This window comes from Harpia harpyja, chromosome 8, assembly GCF_026419915.1.
Source record: "Harpia harpyja isolate bHarHar1 chromosome 8, bHarHar1 primary haplotype, whole genome shotgun sequence".
Taxonomy (NCBI): Eukaryota; Metazoa; Chordata; class Aves; order Accipitriformes; family Accipitridae; genus Harpia; species Harpia harpyja.
In genome coordinates, this window is record NC_068947.1 from 14,440,584 (window position 1) to 14,460,022 (window position 19,439).

Below are 19,439 nucleotides of genomic sequence, written 5' to 3' on the forward strand. Positions count from 1 at the left end.
AATTGATATGCATGCCAAAAACAATGTACTGCATTTATCAGCTTGGAACTATTACAATCTTTTCAGTAAATAATATCCTGGTTTCTGAAAAAGCCTAAAATGTGTATCTAATCCAATTGTGTCACCTCTCATTTCCTTCAAAGAGGGGGAAAAAGGCAAAGCTAAGTCTGAAATTCTGTTTTGAATTAACTGCTACTTTATCTCTAAGTGACCTCTTTGTGCAAAGCTATTACTGCAAATACTGTCTCTGAGATCATTCAGTCATCTCCAACCCCTGTAATGCAGAACTACAAGGTAGTTAATACTATCAATCAGCACTATCATCTTGCATTTGTGCAGGGCTTCTCATCCAAAATGTTCTAGCTCCTTGCAGGGTGATCCTCTCACTGGGAACCAGGCTGCACTCTTCAGGGACGGGCTCATACTGTGGGTTCTGTATTAAGTATTGCAGAGGTAGGACAACTGGGAGTAGAGAGTGGAATTATACACTTTGACTCCACTTCAGTGTGTCACTGTTAAAGCAAATAACCCTCCCTAAGGTGAAAAGCAGCAACAAGTGCTCTGCAGCGCGGCACAGCCATTAAGAGAAGGAAATGAAGAATATTCCAGGTATTATTCCCAATTCCACTCAGTTCTTTTTACATCTCTCTGGCAGTATGGAGAGAACTAAGTGTAAGAAAGGTTCAGACCCTCTAACAGAAAGTGCAGGGCTAGAAAGGGTACTTAAACAGAGAGACTTGGTTATTCCAGCTGTGATAGAGCTCTGATTCTAGTCAGGACGATCTGGCTTTGTAAAAGCTTGAATATTTCAATTGGGATGATTAAAAACTTGATTAATTGTCTTCATTAAAATAAATGCAATTTAAACTCATTACACTATTCCTTGTCAGTCATGCCACTCTCTCCACTCAGCCATGCACCCACAAATACCTTTCCATACCAGTCCATTTATTCCTGGTCCCTCGTCCTTGCCTTCTTCAGCAGACAGGGGCTCCTCTTCTCAACGGCATCTCCTGAGTGTGTCAGCAGTCAGTTGCTGAGGATTGAAAATCTCATCTCACCTCTCTTTTGCCCTGCTGGTTACTGAGGGTCTGTTGTTTCTTCTAGTCGGACCCGTTCCTAACTGCTCCTGCAGCTTCCTCACTCTTAGCTGCTGGAGAAGGTTGAGGTGGTGAGCTGGAGAGCTGGAGAGCAAAGAAGAAAGAAGAGAATTTATACTTTGGAATTTTGGAAGCTGAAATCCAGGGAGAAGCTTAAGAACGTGACTTGAGGCCAAAATGCTTGGCTCTCCAGTTACAGAGCGGAGCGAGGCAGGTTTATTCCTATCGCAACACTGTGGCCCATGTCTTGTCAGAAGCTGCCAGCATCAGTGATGTGTGATGGATTCACGGGAACCTCTCCTTCACTCATCTCCTTTCTGCAGCGCTGTGGGAGGATAGGGATAACAGAATAATTAGCAGCACTGCAAGAAACTTGTCTGAGATAGAGTGGTCTACTGTGGAGCATAATACATCCTGCATTACAAGATCGTGTGCCTGGGAGTTATTATCAGGACATTTGGAGGTTGCAATTCCTCCTGTCGCTGTCCTCCTCAACTGTCCTTCCTTCCCCTCATTCCAGCAGACTTGTGGCCCTCAAACTGTTAATTTGGTCTTTGACTACTATTTCATTTATCCCAGCTGCTGAGTTAGGGAAAAAAAAAAAAGCGGCATCTCACTGAAAACAGATGCTGCCTCTGTACTAAGCAGATAAATTAAATACATAAAGCATGGGTTGTTTACAATGTTGATTCTTTGTAAAGTTGTAGTGTTTTTATCCTTGATATTAAAATTCCAAGTACATCATATCACTTTATTTTTGATCCATCTGGATTAGGGAAATAGCCCATTGGCACTTCTTATGAGTACCGTAAATTAAATGGATTAACAATTTACCACAGAAATGATAGTAAGGAGAAACAAAACCTGAGCCCCACTTTTACTCCTGTAGAAAGTATGCAGCTTTTCTAGCCTGCATTTCTCCACTGTCATTTACATTTCTATGCAATTTTTCTCTATATCCCTCATGCATAACTTTAACACATCGGAATAAACCATGCACTCCCAACACAGACCTGCATACACACACACACAGAGGAATACAGCTCCATGCAGACATGCTGGACTAAAGATGTTCCAGCATGATGTCTTCCTTGGAGCTTGCTGGCTCCCCAAGAAACAGTGATGTATTTTGCTATCAAGTTAGCAGAACTGAGACAAACACTTACCTTTATTTTATTACAGTGCAATAGCCAAAGCTGACCCTACAGCCTCTGAGATAAAAACTGACCTTTTCGTTGGAAACAGCTGATCAGCATTTACAGTTCTATGGAAACACAACAATGTGCATAGTACAATAATCTTGAAAGCTCAAATGAGAAATACCTGTGATTTGCAGGTGTTGAAGTTAACCAAGGGATGATCTTTGCAACTTCTTAGATCTATTGAAACGATCTTCTTTTAGGAAAGACAGGCAGGGAGTTTGCGGTCTGCCAGGGCCAGCAGAATTTGAAATTTGTTAAAGTTTTGAGATTTTGTGCCTCAAGTTACATTAAACAGAATATGTATATGAAAACGTATCAGTATCTACATTGATGTATGCTGATTTTCATCTCAGTAATATAAAAAAAATTAAATTACAATAAAAATGGTTTAGCAGCAAAGCTGTCTTCAGACATGGTTAGGGAGATGTGTGTGGAGGAAAGAGCTAAGGTCAAAGTCAAAGCACGGCAACTGCAGAATTTCATGCACTACATGTTTATATAGGTTTTCATCTCCTTCTACCTCCTTTGGCACTTACGATATCTCCCCCAGGCAGATCCAAGCAAGATGCCACAGACATCCTGGCAATCACTACGTCTGAGGGTCCAGGTTGGAGTAGCGGTGGGGTATGAGGAGGGGATGGTGGCAGATTCTTACACCACAAGGCAGCCCCAACAACTGATCCTTGCGGCCCTTTTGTTAGATCTTCTGCATAAGACTTAGATGGCTCAGTCACTGGTTTGCCTGATTTCTGTGAAAACTGTCTGAATGGGCAGAGATGTGAAAAGGAAAGTCTCTCACACTTACTTCTCACAATACAAGACGGGGCAAGATTTACCTTTGCACTGTTCTCAACTATTGTAAAAGGGAGCTATATGCTTGAAGCAGGTAATTTGGCTAGTTTAATTTGCAGATAAACACCTGGTTTTCTGTGTATAGCCAAAACTCTGAGACCACGCTTGTTACTGATGTTAGAGAGTTCAGAAAACCCCCATAAGCACACTCTTGCATGCTTTCTGGTAAAGCAACAGGAGTAGGAAGCCCTGATCTTTTGGATTCCTCTTGGGCAAATCACCTAAAGTCTGGAAGTCTGGTGCCATTCAACTTCTTTACTGGAGTCACACCTGAGTAGCCTCAGAAATTGCTGCAGCCCAGTTGGAGATCAGGGTTTCCTACTCTGTCCTGTTGCTTTATCCCTAGTTTCCTGGATGGCATGCAAGAATATGCTTACAGGGCATCCAAAATTTAACCCTTGGGAACACAGGCACTCAGAAGTACCCTTTTGCAGACCTCTTCTAAGCACAGTCACATACTCTTTTTGTGGGAACTAGGCCAGGCTTTTGCAGTGGTTGGAGACTGCACGCATGGTTTATACAGCTATCAGCTGATTTATACTCCCCCCCAAGAAGTGGCTCCCCTCAGTCACAGGAGGGTCTCCTCAGGAGTAATCCCAGACCACGCAGAAGCAGGCTGAGCACTGCACCTGTGTGTTCTTCCCTCTTGCACACGCTGGCTGTTGAAAAGAAAACTGCCATATACTAAAATAAAGCATCACAGGCACATCTTGTGAGGGGGTCTGATTCTGTCAGGGTGTGATAAGCATCCTGACCTGAACACTGACCAGAACATTGACCTTGTGGCAGCATAGGTAAAGAAATTGCCTAGTCCCCCGTTAGTCTAGGCAAGAACTCTGGGCTTAGCTGGTTTCAGCAGGAAAATGCTGGCCATGTGCAGAAGCAGAGCTGTTGCTCTAAACTGACTAGAATTACAAGCCTAGTTGAGATTATGGATCACCAAACCAGTGTTTGCATCCCTGTCACTTCAAAAATAACTGCTCTTGTTAATGCACCTGTATTGGGGAAGGGAAATGGATTGCCAGGAAAATGATTTCCTGAAACTTACTTTGTGATGGTCTGACTCCTGAGTGGTTACTGAGGCTCAGTTGATCAATACAGGGTTTACATCCAAATTAATTCTTTCCTATTTGTATTTGAACAACTGTCTTTGCTTTTTCCATAGATCACTTGGATATATAATCAATTACTCGGTCCACTCATTTATCAAATAAAACTTTTTATTTGCTTGTATTCTCCTTGTCACTGTCACTGGGCAATTGTTTTCAGCTAAAACTGCATTTAATGAGACTATAGCTATAGTGTAAAGACACTCTGACAAATCCATTAACTGCAGTGGCTGTTATAAAGTCCTTTCCTTCTGCTTCTTGTGAAAGCTAAAACTCAGTGCCAGTATGCCACCCTAGCAGGCAAACTCAAGAATCCAAAGGAGACTTCAGCAGACAGCTGAAATCTTGTAGTGTTTTTACTGATAAAACTACACTATGTTTTCCAAAGAGCAAAAACTATGCTTATTTTCTGGAAGAAGTCGTGCCAATGGTAAAACTTATGACTGAAAGCACACAACAAATCACTTCTGATATCACAAGAGCCAAGATCCAGCATTTATTCATCAGACAACCTGCAATCTGCAAGTACAAAAGCTGTCTGCGATGGAGCGGGAACCACTGTGGTATTAAGTCTTTGGTTCAAGAACATCATCTTCCATGATGTTTAACACATCAGTAAGAATCCTATTATGTATGAATTGTATGCTGGCTACTTTTTAACCATTCCTGGTGAGCAAAATCCTGAAAATGTACACTGAGTCAGTTGTTCAGTAATCATTGAATGAATTCCTACCCTTAAGTAATTGCCCTCACAGTTCCTACATCCTTCTTCAGCAATTAGAGGTCCAGAGGTTAACTGAGGATCTAACCAGTTTCTTATAAATGCATGGGGACAAATCCCGTTCAGTGGCTCATTCACTGACACGCCTGCATGAATCAAGCCAGCAGGATCTGCCCATTACCATGGGGACCGAATGAATGGCCATTCACTTCAGTGGTGAGCAAGTGCTGCTATGGCAGAAGGTGCTGAATCAAGCCTTTATCTCAGAATAAGTTAGCACCAGGCAAGGGAGTTGGGGAATGCAATTGCCAGTTTAAACTGTAGGGTAATTTTTATTTAATTTGACAGCTTTCAAACTATACAACCTGGAACATTTGCAGAAAAAGCAAGACCTGACTGTCATACCAAGGTGCTGGAAATGCCTCTCAAATAATACCAGAAACAATTAGAAAGTGTAAAAGTATAGTTTGCACTAAGAAAAAATAAATTAGCGTATAGTGATCAGATTTTCTCAGTGTCAACATGAAGATCAAGGTCAGAAAACTGAGCCAAACATCCTCAGCTATCTTTTAACACAAGGGCCTTTTTTCCTTGTAGTGCTGCCATAGCAAAACAGATGCTAGAAATTCTCACTCCAAAACTCTTTGCTTTTCATCCAGTTTTAAAGCTGTGGTGACGTTCCAAGTTAAACTCACAAAGGAGAAAGAAATATGCTGGTGTTTTCATTGTAATATGAATTTTCCATTGAAGATGTGGTTGAATTAGCAGTTCATTTTTTAACTATTACTTTAATTTGCTCCTTGTGGTCAATCTTTTTTTTTCTTTCTATAAAAGCCATGCCTCGGTCCTACGCCTTTTGAGACACCTCGACATAAAAAGTTTTAAAGGGAAGGGAACTGTCTAATTATATGTCTGTAAAGTGGCTAGAGAGCTTCATTTGTGTGGAGTAAAACAAATAAGAGAAAATGTGGAGGAATGTGCTGCTGAATGAATGTGGGCATACCCATGTTGTTCCCATACATGGGCAGTAATATTAAGGTGTTGGGAGTGATTCTGAGTCTAGACATCCATTATAGGTTTTGTATTTTCAACCCCTCTTTTAACTTGTGCCTGGAGTAACTGATGTGTTCATACACTGTGACATTTAAAACAAGGCAGAAGGAAACATTTTTTTCCCCTTTTTTCCTCTTTAGCATATGGAAAGTAAAGAGAATTTTGTGCTTTTTCATTATACATTTCCCACGCTTTATTTACCTCCCAGGTGCTATGCTTTAGGGGTTCTCCAGTCCTGATCAACGGTGGGCTTTCAGAGCCTGGGATGCAGAAACCCCTTAGGACATTTTGAATTGTGGACCATTCTCCAGGCAGTAACTCGTAAGGAGTTCAAGGCCGGTGGATCCTCTTTAGCTGGACAATCAATGTGGAGCTGTAATCTGAATGCCAGTGTTGGCCACTATGAGTGTGTGGGAGGGACAAATGCAACTCGCGATCCTTTTCTTTTATGGAAGGTAATAGAAACTAAAAGAGTGTTAACCCAATGGCATACTGGAGAGAGAGGAAGCTGGCAATAGGATACACAGAGAGGAGGTAGCCAACCGAGACCCCCATCTTGAAGCTAAATAGGAAAGAAGTGAATTCGGCTCACTGAAAAGATGGAGAGACCAGTAAGGCTGTGGACTGTGAAAAGCAGGGAGGAAGGGCTCTGGGGAGCAAAGATGACTTTTCCCTCTGTTCACAATAATAGTTGTCTACCTCCAAAGAGGGAGTGTTGGACAGGAGCTGCACTTCAGCTCCTTCCAACCTGTCATATCCCAGGATATAATATATGCATATTGTATGCCCAGGCAATATGAAGAAACCTCAGGTGCCCTGTGCAGACCCTGATGAAATAAACATTTCAGCTACATTTAATGAAGCTAAGGCTATTTAGAAACAGCAGCAGCTGTTGGAGATTCGGAGTGAAAGCACAGGCCAGCAAACCTTAAAAGAGCCCAATGCCTTTCCCCAGGGGATGTTTTCCCCAGGCTACGGTAATGACACTAGACCGTAACTAATGAAACAAGACTTTTTAGTGTTGGCTGGATAAAGTTGCCTGCAGGTTCTGTTTTCTTGCCTAAGGCAGCACCAGAGGGAGCACACATAATGTTGTCTGGGTGGTTGGACTGGGCGTTTTCACAGGTTTGAGTTCTTTTCAGTTCCACTTAGAGTCTACATTTTACAGATGTTTAAAGTATCCTGCAATCTGCAAAACTGCTTCAGGAGCTTTCTTCCCTAAGTAATAGTTGTGCATGCTCAGAAAGCTTTCCTTAACTTGATTGCACTGGAGTTTTTAAAGTATTCTTAAATTCAGTTTGTGCTTGAAAGTTATTTCCCCTTTTTCAGTGTGCAATTGCCGAAAAGGAGTGTGAAGAAAGAGCCCTGTAAAGGCCTGACTGTCCTTATGCCATGCCTGAGCACAGAAATTAACAGACTTCTGATAATTTACTGTATAGGTACACAACACTTTTTCAGCCACTCCTGATACAACATTTAATCTGGGAAGAAACGGGACAGTGCTCTAACAACATAAGAAAACCCCACAGAGTGCAATAGTTCATGAAATGAAAAGCATGATTGCCAGGTTAAAAATAAACTTTGCAAGACAGACATCTGCTACCTCTTCTATCACCCATTCTGAGGGATGAAAGTTTCTGTATTTAAAACTGCATATATAGGTATATATGGCCCTAACAAAATACAGTCTTTTTGCCTTTCAAAACTTAACCCATCTTCCATACTAATACATTTTAATACTACCCAAATCCATTACATCTTAATCTAAATTCTGTCAAATACACTTGCTGTACCAAAATATGCCTCGATATCAAAAATGTCAAATAACTTTGACTCCTGAATGCCACTCAGAACTACTTCAGTCCTCAGAAGCCACTGATTCTGCAGGCCCCTTTTAGTCTCTGTCAATTCCTTCTTGACTTTAAGCAGCAGATTTTCAAGAGTTTTTTTCTGAAGGGTATCCCTAATTTCTGGGACTGGAGAAGTGTGTGAAGGCTAGCCATTCTTCTGGCAGTACATCTTCAGCCTTATTTCCTACCCAGAAATCCTCCTCTGGCCCTTGTAGTCTGTAGGTTCAGCTCCCAGCCCCCTCTCTCCTTTATTTTTTCCCGAAAAGAAACTGAATTTGAACCAGATTCTGTTCTATTTTAATGTAACTCTCTAGATATGAATGATCATTTACAACTGTCACTGGTTTAACCAGAAGCAAACTGTGCTCTCATGACTGGTGATTTTTATATTATTTGACTGCAATAAGCACAACTGCACTCAGGGAGCAATGACTCATCTCACTCCAGCCAAAGGGGTTTCCTGTAGAAAGAAAGGCTCGAGGCTGAGCTGTAGATTTTCAACCAATTAAGATCCTGATTCAGCATAAATTTTGAGCAGGTACTTCATGTGCACTTAACATTTCACCTTGTTCAACAAGGCACAGAAGCTTATGACCCTCTCCACTGAGACTAATTCCATAGAAATATATGCCTAAATGCTTTGCTAAATATGTGGACTTCAGTACATCCTCATATGTTTATCCACATCTGGGCTTCCCAAGCCATAGAAAACAAACTAATTTGAATATGTCAGAGGTGCATGTGGGAATTTAAGAAAAGTCTGTGGGTAGGTAGCAGTGGTACTCAGATCCTGGTGGTAAGAAAGGGGAAAAAAAGATACAGCTGGAATGTGGCTGATGACATCTGAGAACAGACTTTGTAGTAAAGATGTGAGATCAGCGACCTTGTCTGTGTGCTGTGTCTAAGGAGCTTGAAGCTGCTCAGCACAACCCTCACATGCTCTCAGTGATCCTTGTAAGGCAAAAGCTAGTCGGGTTTAACAAGAGAGAGGCTACTGAAGCCCTTCATCCTCTGGTTTCAGCATGCTAGTCCAATAAGCTTCAAAACCCCTTTATTTTCTTTGTGTTGAAAGAAACCACCACCTCGACGTGTCAGTGATAACATACCCTGCCTCTTCCTGTTGCTGCATGAGAGAAGGAAGATGACCATGTACCTACCGCCTTTGGGGAATTTTTTATTTCCCAGCCTTGAGCTTGGATGGTGCTGAGCACTTCTAAGAGGCCCTCAGCAAACCCGACTCTCCCTGAACTGTAACCATGTAGTGCTGTACTACAGTATTGCCATTGCTAGTCACAGGTCATAAGCTCAGTACCGAGTCTGCAAAGCCTCAGGGCTGAGGAGTCTCGGTCTTGCTCAGCCTGAACTGCAGCTTGACCTGCCTGCAGTTTTCTTTTACTTGGTTTAACTGTGGCAGCAATTTCTCTAATTGACCAAGTGTCTATGGCTAATTTATTCTACATTTGTTTATCTTTGTGGGGGACAACCATAGAATTAGATAGAATAACTGCTTGTTACTACTGTCTATACAGAATGAGGTATTTATGACTCCAAAATGATGACGTCCTGTAAAGAAATACAGCCCTGATATGACAGCAGAGGCCTTGAGAAGTGGAGATACAGGATGCAACATAAACGAGTACGGGCACAAGATGACAAGAGATGGGGCAAGGGCTTGGCATTGGCTATAAACAACTCACCAATGGTCAGAGTCATGCCAGACCTGGATCTGGACAAATAAAATTATATGAGTAAGAAAGAAACAGTATCTAACATATGTAAAAGCCCCTGTATATGGTAAACTCAAATGCAACAGAGTGCTGCAGACCAGCAAAGACAGAGCAAAGGTAATAGCATGTTAGTAAACATAAAAGTGACCCCAAGTGAATCCTAGAGTGAGAAAGAAGAAACCATCAGCATGAACATCACTTTCCTCCCAGAGAAGGACTCTGCACACTGACAGCTCTCTAACCCCACTGCTACAGCAATAAAACTGCCAACTTTACCAACCAGAGGAGCGGTGGAGGGGTGAGTGTAACACCAGGAAAATGGGAAGAAACTAAGAATTATATGGATATCAATTTGAATTCAAGCATTATTATTTCTTCTCCTGTAACTCTTAGATCTGGACTAGTTACGATTAGTTTCTTAAGATTTCAATAAATTCATGGATTTATTGCTATATAAGGTGTGCTTTTCCTTTGCCATAAACAAGATTTTAAGAGTAGCTTTGTCAGCTTTGCAGGTCTGAGTCTTTTACTCCCAGCACAGACCTCAAGTCGAGGAATGAGCGCTATGAATTTAGACATGTATTTCAAGTTTCATGGAAACCAAATGGACATATATATATATATATATATAAAAATACACATGTTCAGATCAGGCTTGGGGATAAGTGCTTTCCCTAGGTCTAAATGCAGTGTTAGGTTAGAGACCTGACGGTGCGTGCTATAAATAGGAGACAGGGCAGGGTTCAGCTCCAGCACTGCTCAGGTCCTCTATGCACTGAGCCCACGCACAGGGACTCATTTTGATGAAACTTGCCGTCCCACAGCCCACCTTATTCCCTTCTTTCTCACTATAGTTCAGTGTCCATGCAGCTGAAATTGCACCAGAGCAGGCTGTGCAAGTAGAAAGGTCCAACAAGAACAGATCAATAGCACTAAACAGTCCATGCCAGGGACCTGACTGTCCCTGACTATGTGGTCACTGAGTTTTACTTCAAACTATCTCTAGCCTGGGTCTGCGGAGCGAGCTCCATTGGTGACTGCATGCCCAGAGCACACCTCCCAGGCAGGCACCATGCAGAACCACTCTGGTTTGTCCACTCTGGCCCCTACAAAAGGAGGGCAAGTGGTGGTGCCAGGGAGTCTACCCTGAGCTAATCTAAAACGCCCATACAGGTGGCAGCACCCTCCGAGAGTCCTTTTCCACCGTGGCCATTTTCCTAAGAGAATTACCCTTTTGAACTACTCCTGGGGTGACCTCTGGGCTTTCCACCTCTTGTTAGCCTTTGAGGTTGCAGTCTCATCTGTTCAGTCACCTGCCTTCTCTAGCAGCTGAGTCCTCAGCTATGTATACAAGCTCCCAGGGCAGTTATTTTGTTGTTCCAACCATTCCACTTGAAATGGCTTAATTTTGGTGATTTCTTCTTTGTTTAGAAACAGAGAGTCAGTGGTTTGATTTATAACAATAAATTACTTCAAAGGGTGAGCAGCATTCCACTTGCTATCAGGAGACTATGATGTGCAGCATTTTGGCAAGCAGTAAATACAAAATTCTTACACTTTGCCAAAGTTTAAAATACATCAAGCCATCTCTGAATTAAGTGACTGGAAAGGTGCATGCGCTTTAAAACTCTGCATGAAGTTAATACTCTGTTTTAATCTTAAAGACTGCTTGAGAGGGAGGTTGTGTTTAAATTCCAGGCAGGTTAAAATTCAGATCCCATGTTTGAGGAGAAATCAGCATCAAGCTCTTTGTACGGTAAGTCTTACCAGCAATGGGGAATTTAAAACACAAACCAAAAGAAAAGAGACTTACGAAGGAAGTGAGTTGAGCTTCGTAAAAGGTAATTTCAGACAGAAAAGCCTAGTCTACAGAAAGGCAGAAAGCCAAAACTAAGTACTTTGTTAATGTTAATAAAAAAATCAGTATACTGGTGATTTGTGATTAACTATCTGAGCACTGAGGCATACGAACTCAGCAAAAAAGATGTGGTTATGAAACAGCTATCTGTTGGCACATTTTCATTTTCACAAAGCTACTGAATAGCAGGGGTAATTATTTGCTGCACAAAGTGCTGTCTAAGCTTCAACAAGTTTACCCTCACAGCTCCAACAGTCAGCATAGGAATAGGCAATTAATGGCTGGGTAACCAATCCTGCTGGAGCTCCTGGTTAGTGCCACGTCCCCTCACGCAGCGAGACTGCAGAGGGATGTGGGACTGGCCTCAGGAACGCCTGATTCCCTATCTCGTGCTAAATCTCTGTCTTTAAGGAGGGTGTGAAAGGGGCTGGCTGGATTACCTTTTACCTTACTGGAAGATAGGGGGCCTAGACAGCCAACTCTCTGAAAAAAATCCCATTGCCTTGTATTTCCATTTATTTCTCTGTGTGTTCTAGTCATTGTGGAAACTGAAAGCTTTCAGGGTTTACAGTTCAATGGTAACTGTATTAGCAGTGGTGTTGACATCACTTTGCTGACATTTAGCACTTACTTCGATAACTTCTTTCAGAGGCCATGGAAAAAGTTACCTTTAAATTTTTTCCTCATGGCTTCTCTTTCTTATTACTCAACATATCCTCATTCCTTTACTCAAAAGCAGAGCCAGGCAGGTCCAGCTAGATAGAGATTGTGACTTTGCCTCAGATTATATGTAGTTTTTCATCAGGTTATTTCAAACTGGCTTTCTTCAAGCTAACCCAAGTCAGTTGTACGATTGTCCATGAGGAGTAGAGTAAACATGGTTCTTCTTGTCCTGAAGCTGTATGAGTCCTACCATGCTCATGTCAGAGCTACTTGAATGACTTCACGGAGGTATTTTGCACATGTGCCATTTATCCATAAGTTGTTGAAGGCATGACTAAGGAGAAATCTAAACTGACATTTAATTATGATGGAACTTTATATAACAAGTCAATCAACAAACATTAGAGGAAAAAGGTTGTAAAGACGGGAGAGGGAACCGTGCTGCTTTCAGTTAATCAAGCTGTAAACACCAAAGTGAACACGCAGCAATTGGTCTAAGCCAGAATGTGCTGGGGAATGCTATATATCAGCCTGAGACATTTATAAGGCCAGCTACATTTAGATGGAAGAAATTATATTATTTGCTGGAACATGGCCATTAATTATGTTTTATTTCATAATTATGTCTTTAACTTATTGGTATTTAGTTTTATGCTAGCTCCAGCATAATGAACTGAAGAGTCTTTTATACATAAGAATTCTGGACAAAGCAGCAAAAAAGCAAGAAGTACAATGTAATCTCAGAATTAGAAGGATTTTTTCATTACTTGTGATTAATTATCTCTAGAACTGCCAGCTCTATGCCATTTCAATAAAGAAGTGGAAATTTGTTTCCTCTTCCATGAAACAAACACTGCATTTATGCCTCCTGAATACAGAAGAAGGTTTTGCAACCCTAATTATAAACAATTCTTTATTCTCAGCTCAGAATCTATAATCTGTTCAGTAACAAGTAGTGTCACTAACAAATAGATTGATCCCATACTGAAAGCTTCAGTATTAATGATAGAGCAGGACAGCATACATGTTGATTTTGGAAGGTGACTCTGGCACTGGTATCCTAGCTTGAAAATGATACTGTGCTTTTTAGAAGATACTGCTATTGTTGTGCTTTAAGGTGATGCTCGAGTCACCAAGAAGGAAATCACATTTCAGAGCAGGAGGTTTGCTACTAAAAGACAGGAGAAGAAACTGATCTGTCTGCTTTCTTCTTTCCTTTTTATTCTTCACAGGAATTGTGGTTTTCACCTTAAACTAGACTGGCTTCTCTTGCATCAAGCAGTATTTTTAATTATTTACCACAGAAAGCGCTACAGGTCATGACAAAGATTGGGCTCTAAGTGTCTTTGACACCATGTATCAGGAGAGCTAGTTGGTTAATTTTCTACTAACATCATATTTCCATGGGGAAAGCTTAATTTTCCTGATGTTTTCTGATTTCCCAGCAGACCATCCCAAATGAAATGTTTCATTGTGGTTGACCTTGAGCTATTGGCTACAAAATAAGCACCTTCCTGGCAGCCAGGTTTTGGCTGGAGCCCAATAGGAGAGGGGTGCAGTAGGAAGGCCTGTCGGATCAAGCAGATCACAGGTGAGATGAGTTTGGAAACAGCCCACCTGTGAATGCCAGCAAGGCTTAGCCATGGGATAAGTGCTCAGACCTGTCAAGACTGCACAGGACCTTTAAGCACCAAGGGAACATTTTTGTAAGAAATGTCAGCATTTCTAAGAGCAGGCTTCAATGGACAGAGTCTTTGGGGGCAACAAAGGCTGTGGTGCTTGTCCTGCTGTATGACTCCAATCCTGGGTGACTTGTCCCTGCTCCTACACAGTGCTGGCATCAGAGCAGAAAGCAGTTTTCCAGACATGTAGTCCAGTCTCTCACCACTAAATCATCTCTTGTTCACTTATTTCTCCCATTGTTGCACAAATCAAAGAGCTACACTTGGGGTTGTATGTAAAAAGCATGGAGGACAGAAGCCTTTGCTACTTCTTAGAGAAGGGAAAGCCCCATCTTTCCTTTTTTTCAAGCTTTCTGAGTCACGTCTCAACCTGAGGACTACAGAGCTGGGTGTCCAGTCCTGACCCCATACAAAAGCTGATGCAAGACTTGACGAAATAGCACCTTTTCCCTGATGATTCAGATTAATTCTTACCACAGTTTGCAACAGATGGGTTTGCATTCAACCATATTAATAATTGTTGCGAATTTCAAAATATTTGCTTCTTGACGTGTCTTCACAGATCTCTTTGTCCAAGATGGCTCTATCAAAGGGAAGTTTCTCATGAGTGCGAGAGCCACCCAATGGACCATGTTGCAACATGCAGAATTTCCCTAGTGAATTTTGAATTCCAGACCTTTCCCACCCCAGTCATAGCATGAGTTTTCTTTTGATGTGAGAACAGACATTGCAATGGCAGAAAGCAACACCTTTGCAGGACTTCAGGAATTCTTAGGATTCAGCAGTGTCTTTCACCATCTGTAAGCTGTCATCAGCACTGCTTTCAGCCTTGGTGTGTGAACAATGTTCTCCTCCATTTTGGACACAACGGCAAAACAGAGTGTGGCAAGTCACAGGTTTGATAATAATAATAATACTACTTAATACTCACAGGTATTAAGGTCTCAGTAGTATCCTGTCTATAATTACATTTTATGCTGAAAGCTCTTTTAGTCAGACTATCTTTTCACTCTGCCTCTCTGCTAGTTCTGCATTGATAAAAATATCAAAGGAGTCACTTGGATTATTTCTTTTTACTTTTCTGTATACTAGAGACTAGAAACACTAAAAACATATACCTGTGCCATCTCCTTGTCAGTGCAAAACAGATAATAGCAGCGCACTTAATAATATCCAACTTAATTTAATAATACCCTATATTAACATCTAATAAAAACACTATTACAATAATCCACATTCATAACATCATAATAACATCCAAAGAAATGGCCTTCCCTTTCAAAGCCTTTTCTGTCAGAAGCTATTGACAGGTAAGCAGGCGTCCCTACCACCGTGTTTTCCTTACAGGCATCCTAAATTTTGCTGCAGCCCCTTCTACCCCTTGCAGCCTCTCCCAGCCCCCTCGCTGCCCCTTGCTTTTTGTAGGCTCCAGCCTTTGCAAGAGGCTCCGTCCCTTCCCTGGCACTGCCCGTAGCTCTGCAAGTCAAGGTCCTTACACTTTTCCTCACAAACTGGCTACTCTGTCCCTTTTCTCTGTGTATTGATATTTGCTGGGGTAGCCCTGCCGAGTATAAATGAAGTTATGTGAAGTTTTTGCTGCTGCTTTTTTTTTTTTTTTTTGTCCTGTATAATGGCATATAAAGGCTTCCCCACACCAGGCTTGCTACATCTATGCCATCTTCTGGATGTTCAGTGAATCATATTTACCCCAGAGCATGTCTGGCAGTTTCATGTTCTGACTAACGTGTAAATCTCTTTAACAAATGTTACCGCTTCCTGAAATCAGTAAAGGACAGATTAAAGATATGGGGAGAGGGACAAGGTTTTAGGGCCAGGGTCACAGCTTCAGATGCATTTCCTTTGTTTACTGTCTGTATACCAGGAAAAGTGATTGCTCTGTTGCTCAGTGAAATGTCACTTCTATACTAAGAATAGTTACTGAATTTAGAAAAAAATTACTCTTTAATAAGGAAGCTACTTTCACTCAGTTAAGCATTCAAATGCTTTTTTTTTTATGCACTGAACACCTGTTAGGAATTTTCTTACTTTTCGGGGGGGGAATATTTAAGTTATAATTTTCTTTCCAGTATTTTCTCACCTTTTATGTCTGGGTTTCATGTCACTGTTTCATCAAGACCTATAGCTAGCTTTCTTTCAACTGTCTTAGAAACAATTCTATCATCTGAATGATGTACAATTTATGATTTCCCTGTATGATGAAGGAGCATCCTCATTTTGGTCATTCTTCTGCTATTATTTATATATAAATTGAAATCAAGATAATATTGTGGTTTTCTTTGATGAAAACTAGCTCAAATTTTTCAATAGTTCCTCTTGTATGGAGCCCAGAATTAGTGAGGACTTCAGTCAATAAACTAATTCTTTCTTGCACATTTAAACATTAGCAACATGGTTAAATGACTTGCTAAATCACAGCCTGGATAGCAAAGACTCAGGGAGATAATTTCAGCTTCAGACAGAGAGATGACGAATAATACTCATTACTTAAGGTTTCCACTTAATCTCCTCCATTGTCTATAGAAGTGCAAATAATTCATTGGAAAACCAGAGAAACAGGAGGCTATTTCATTATTTTAAATGCTGCTTTTAACCAGGCAATTCTAGACTGATCAGTGAGGCTGTGCTGCTGTATAGTAATTTCTTGATTTCAAAGTCAAACACTAAAAAAATTTGGGTTTAGAAATTAATATCACTGTTACTACAAAGTGAGACTTCTTATGAAAGTTGGCTATCTTGGATATTAAAAAATAAACATGTAAAGAAATCAAGGTTTCATTGCCAGAAAGAAATTACAGTAACTTACTGTTGAATGGTACTTTTATAGACTGATGATTCCTACAATCAGTTGAAAAAAAATCATTTTCACTCAATCATAGATTCAGATTATGACCAGGAATGAAAGTGTTGAAATTCTTCAATGAGAGTTACGCTTTTTCCCAGATTATTGGAAGCTGAGAGCATTGAGATGTTATATTTCCATCACTTTTTTGTAGATGAAGGATTTCAGCTGTACATCCCAGACTGTAAATTTCTGAACGGCCAGGGACTTACATAGCCAGAACAAACTTTGAAATTTTTTGACTTCATGAATGGTGGTGAGTGGAAAATACCAGCCTCACACACCAACACACGGGTTGTGTGATGTCATTTGACTTCTTAAGGAACTCCTGATACAGAGATGGCAGAACCCAGGCAGAGCTCTGTGACCACTGAAACAGGGACCACTGGCACGGTCCTGGCAAGTTGTATGTGCACACCCTGGGTTACTAACTTGATTTTTCTTTTGCTTCTATACTCATGGTGGTTTCTCCCGAAACACATGTGCTTCAGTTTCATTTTCTTGTCAAACAAATTCCAGAAATGAGAAAGATTCATATTCCAGCTCACGTTCACCTGCAAAGACTCAGAATCCTATATCCTACTTATTCTACTCCACAGATGATGGTAAAGATGTGGACACAAAAATACTCCTGGGCCAAGTCCTGGATCTCAAGTGCAAGGGTGGACAACTACAAGCCTCAGGACACTCCGAATGATCCTGCTGTTGTCAAGCTTGCTGTTATCTCAAACAAAGGCCCAAACCTTCCCTCCAAGGAACAGTTTGACAGCAGACTGACCTCTTACACATTGTGCTTATTCCTTTTAATAAGGAGCTTGGCCAGAGTGAGATAAATCAGGAGCAAAAAATTCAGATATTCTGGCTGCCCCTCACAATGTGCACAGCTCCAACCATGCTAAATCCCTCCTAGACCAACTCCTGATTACATCTCATGGTATTAGGGCTAGAACAATGTATTTTGTGTGAGGCACATCACCTGCAAACAAGAGAGCTTGCTAAGCTGAAGCATATAACCTAGTTAGTATACTTGCCAGCACAGGGGACAACAGTCTGTAGGTAAAGGACAGGAAGATAATAGAAATCCAAAGATATGTGAGAATGAAGATGAAACTGCTTGGCTGTAGCACACGTATTCAGGATTTCAAAACACTTGACAAACTCCAATTTAGCTATCTGGCAACTGTAGATGGAGAGAACAGATAGAGGTTAAGGCCAGCATTTCTGAAGTGTCTGCTTCTTTTTATGGTCTCATTACTTTTAGAGCTCACCTTTGGGTTCATATGCCAGGAACCTAGACTGAAAAGTAGAATGCAGCACATCATACACCTAGTTTTCAAAAGGGCTGAGCATCCAGTCTTCATTTACAGAGTAGAGCACTGTCGCTGACTGTCTCTGAAGTTCAGACAGCTCTATGGACATTTTGGAAAGGTGAAGCATGGAGAGGTATCGCCATCCTAGCAAAGTGCAAGCAAGGAGAGCTAGTGATTTCTCCTCACAGTCCACACTAGGGTAGGATTCATCTTACCTAAAATATCCAATTAACTGCATAAACTGATGATCTTTGATCTCTTTGGAGGCAATGCGGACAGGGAACTCCAAGGGGCAATCCACCTAATTTAGACATTACCTTCAGCAGGAGTTTGCCAGACTAATCTAGAAGCTTAAATGGTGGTTGGCAAAAGTCAGGTGGAATGGGACCTACCTTGTACAAATCTCACCTAGAGATTTTAATGGTTTGCAAAGACTAAATTGAGAAAATAAAAGAATAAATGTCAGTGCAGATCAAGAAATTATTGCACTTACAAAGCAGTCTGGAGAACTCAAAGAAAGGCAAAGAGTGAAAACCCCCATCTTCTCCCCTGTGAGAGAGAAATGGAGAAGGGGACAGACATAGCAGAAGATTCATAAAACCAAGCTGACAATACCTCTTAAAAGAATGCTAATCCCCCTGCTCTGAGTTATGTAATGTCTTTACCTAAAGTGAAACAGTCCCACTTAGCAAGCCACCATTATGATTTGGTTTGCTCTAAGTGTAAGAATAATCCGTTTCACTCCAAAATGAGTCATAAACTTCTGGAAGGAGGACTGTAAACGGGACCATTCAATATTCATCTCTCTGCATGGTTCTGTAAAGAACCATCTCTAATCTAATGATCTGGCCCAGTATATTTATGGTGCTGCTCCCAAATCCACTTTGTATTGCTAACAGATTTTTTCTAAGTAATGGCGTTGTCTTTTGTTTGTTACTTATTCATTATTTCTCAAGTAATTGATGTTAAACCCACAGACTTTTGGATGAAAGCTCTGATAGATTTGCTCTAGGGTTGCAAACAAGTGTTATAATCCCCTGTACGTCCTTTTATGTTCAGTCTACATGAAAAAGCTGTGCAGCTAACTCAAGTATGTTCTGCAGTACAGATCCATGTTTCTAAGACCCATGCAGCAGGCATCAGCCTGGTCACAGCTGACTAAACCCAGAGAATCAAGTGTCTTGCCCAAGTTCCCACGCTAAGGGCTTGATCCTGTGAGGAGGTAGGCATGCCTTCACATGCGCTACAGTCAAATAAAGCACGAGCTATGCTTAAGTAAAGGCTCAACCCAATTTAATCTTTGTCTTAGCTTAAAATGCCCAGAGCATGAGTGGACTATGGGAGAGAGAAAAATGAAATATATGAGTGAGAACCCGAGATTCCCCTCATAGAAAGGTCCATATTTGTATCCAGTTAACCAAAAAGATCAAAGTCACATTAAGCAGCCACTGT